At 29.1% G+C, this 3,470-nt stretch overlaps 1 protein-coding gene across 2 annotated transcripts in view; it reads left to right on the top strand.

Annotated features, from left to right (window-relative positions):
- The first annotated feature begins 2,105 nt into the window (after positions 1–2,105).
- Positions 2,106–3,470, top strand: part of LOC106878749 (protocadherin gamma-A11) — an 87,747-nt gene continuing 86,382 nt past the window's right edge. Inside the window, exon 1 of one of the 2 annotated variants that reach the window (XM_014928070.3) lies at positions 2,106–2,518. The gene's annotated coding sequence lies outside the window, so the exon portion shown is untranslated. The remainder of the gene's footprint in view (positions 2,519–3,470) is intronic. The other variant, XM_014928068.3, reaches the window with a different exon arrangement.

Here is a 3,470-nt window from a genome sequence, read left to right as displayed (position 1 = left end):
CAAGCTTCTTACCATACAACTACTCCAGCACCTATATATATATATATATATATATATATATATATATATATATATATAAATATATATATGCTTTATTTGTGGGTAGAAAGGTTACCAATGTTTTCATGTGTAGAGAAATCTCTCATTGGTCACCTTGTTAACTCACAAAACAGAATATTTATCCACCAATACAATGTTGAGCACTCATTCTCATTGTTCAGTATTAGCACATATATCTATATATGCATGCACAAACTTTATATATATGTACACTATATATATATATATATATATATATATATATATATATATATATATATATATCTTCATCCTTATCAACATCATCCTTGTCCTCATCATTTTACATCTACTTTTACATCATGTTATGTCAATGCTGCTTTTCAAGATGGATTGAAGAATCTCATCTTAATTGCAAACTACATTTTTTTGTGTTTCTTCTATGACTGGATGCCTTTCTAAATACCAAAGATTAACACCAACACATTAGATAGGTTTTCATATCTTCTATAAAACTGAAGGTTCCTCTCAGTCTCAAGGTTAACAGAGTGTTCAAATCTTACAAGTGATATGCCATGTTTTTCTGTGTTATTCATCTACATTATCAAATACACATGCACACTCATATACACCTCTATACATACATATATACATATATGTGTGTGTGTGTGTGTATGTGTGTATATATGTATATATGTGCATATATATATATATATATATATATATATTTATATATATACACACACATATATATAAGTTGATTCAATCGATTAACCATTTGTAACCCAGTGACAATACACATATATATATATGTATGTATACGTATATGCATGTATTTATCTATACGTCCATGTACATGCATGCGTGTAAATGCTTGATGCCTATGTTTGTACACAAATATATGCCTAAGTAAAATAATAAAGTGTTGACCACTTATATTTGCTTCTACATTTGATGGCAGGGCTTTGCTTTAGCAATCATATGAGTTGTAATCAGTCATCCATTAGCTGATGTTTACATTATATATATGTATATATATATATATATATATATATATATATATATATATATGTGTGTGTGTGTATATATATATATATATATATATATATATATATATATATATGTGTGTGTGTATATATATGTATGTATGTATATATATATATATATATATATATATATATATATATATATATATATATATATATATATATATATATATATATATATGCATTTGAGATACATACAGTTGTATACAACCCCATGTGAGCAGATTCTAAATGAGTAGAGTCACTTAAGCACACGCATGTACACATACATTTAAATCTTTCTGGGACTTTTAGTTTACATAGTCACATTTTTACCTGGCTCTGTTTATCTTTTACTTATTATTTTTTCCATATTTCCATTCTTGATTTTATTGGTGTTTTTGTTGTTGTTATTATTGTTGTTGATGTTGTTATTTTCTTCTCTATTTTTTTTTTTGTGTGTTTTCAGAATATTAGTTTGTCAACTGTTCAAGTGGGAAGTGCTACGAGGATGATGGATGGGGAGAGTAACTGCAACAACAACAACAGTTAAAACACAAATATCAGCTGCCATACCACAATCGCCTCCATCAAGAATGTTAGCTACAACTTATATTAACAATAACAATGACAAAATTAATAACACCAACAACAACAACATTTACAACAGCATGTCAAAGAGGGAGTCTGTACACAAGTTTTCAGTTTGCTAGAGATAGCAGCTAAACCTTTTCTTTACCCACCCTGGATTGCACACCACCACTTTCAAAGTAAGTGCGATGGGCACATGGATCAGTGTAATTTGGATAACACTGTGTCTGAACACAATATGGAATAGTCATGGTTGGATTGCATGCAATTTGATTATAAGTTTGAATGATTAATTAAAGCTGATCTGGAGTTATACAAGGGTAAAAACAACAGGCACAACAACATTCGTAATCTAACCATAACGACAGTAAACTAATAGTAACAGCATTGATAACAACAGATATATCAGCAGCAACAGCAGGATTAAAATAATATAAATATATATATATGTGTGTATATATATATATATATATATATATATAGATATAAATATATATACATATATTTAAGCATAAGAAAAACAGTATAACTATCGCCATATGAAACAACAGCAGCATCACCAATACCACCATCCATATCAATAAGCAACGACAGCTATAGCAAGCAGCAGCAACAGCGGTAGCAGCAGCAATAACAACAACAGCAGCAGCAGCAGCAGCTGCTATTTCTCCTATAACTTTTCAATTGGATACAACATTTAATATCAGTGTAGGCAGAAGGGAATAACAAAGGCACAAGTTGAGTGGTTTTTTGAAGAAAAAAAAAAAACACACATAATACCAATGTTATTTTCATTATATTACATGTTATGAAAAGATGAAATTCATTGCAAGAATTCAGGAATGAAGCGGCGGCAGAAATTTTGGCTGTAAGTTTTAGAGAAAGTAAGTTTGTTATTAAAATATCAATATTTTCCTTTCTCATATACATACATACATACAAACACAAACTTGCACATGTGTATATATGCATACATACACATACACACACACACACACACACATAAATACACACACACACACACATATATATATATACACATATGTAAAGACTTCCTTGGGCTATATAAGTAAAAGTTTTATATGTATTTTTTCTTGGCTCTCTCAATCTCACTCCATCTATTTCTTTCTCTTTCTCTCTCTCTCCTACATTTAGTTTTCCTATCTCTTTTCATTTCACTTTCTCTTTCCTTCATAATACATTACCATTTCTCTCTTCTTCTCACATATATTCTCTCTCTCCTCTCTCTCTATCTCTCTCTTTTTCTCTAATATTTCACTAATTCTATCATATAAACACACTTAGACATATACATGTTATCTCTTTCTTTCCCTTCACTCTTTCTGTTGCTCTCTTCTTCTCATCACTCATCCCTTTCTGTATCTGTCAATCTAACTTTTCCTTTCTAATGTGTATACACACAAAAAACACAAACACACATATGTACATATATATTTCTCACATACTGTTTGAAACTGATTCTTTAAGGTTACATATTTTTGCATATAGTTTCTATTATTGTTTTGGTCATTCCAATGATCATTATTATTATTATTGTTATAGATGTTGTTATGATGATAAAAGTTATATTTATTCATTTCAGTCAATTTTCCTATTTATGTTGTAATCATTTTGCTAACATGTTGCTAATACTCCCGGTACAATTACTTACCCCACAATCTCAAGGAATACTTATATACTTAATTTCAGCTATAATGATACTCTCAGATGTATTAATAATATAGACATATACACATTATTTCTTACATGTGTTCTTCTAGTAGCTAATGCATACTTACACACACACATATACACACACAAGTATATGATTATATG

This window comes from Octopus bimaculoides, chromosome 14 (assembly GCF_046866305.1).
Source record: "Octopus bimaculoides isolate indiv1 chromosome 14, ASM4686630v1, whole genome shotgun sequence".
In the NCBI taxonomy this organism is placed as follows: Eukaryota; Metazoa; Mollusca; class Cephalopoda; order Octopoda; family Octopodidae; genus Octopus; species Octopus bimaculoides.
Note: the sequence above shows the minus strand (reverse complement) of the source record. Positions and strands in the feature narration are given on the sequence as shown.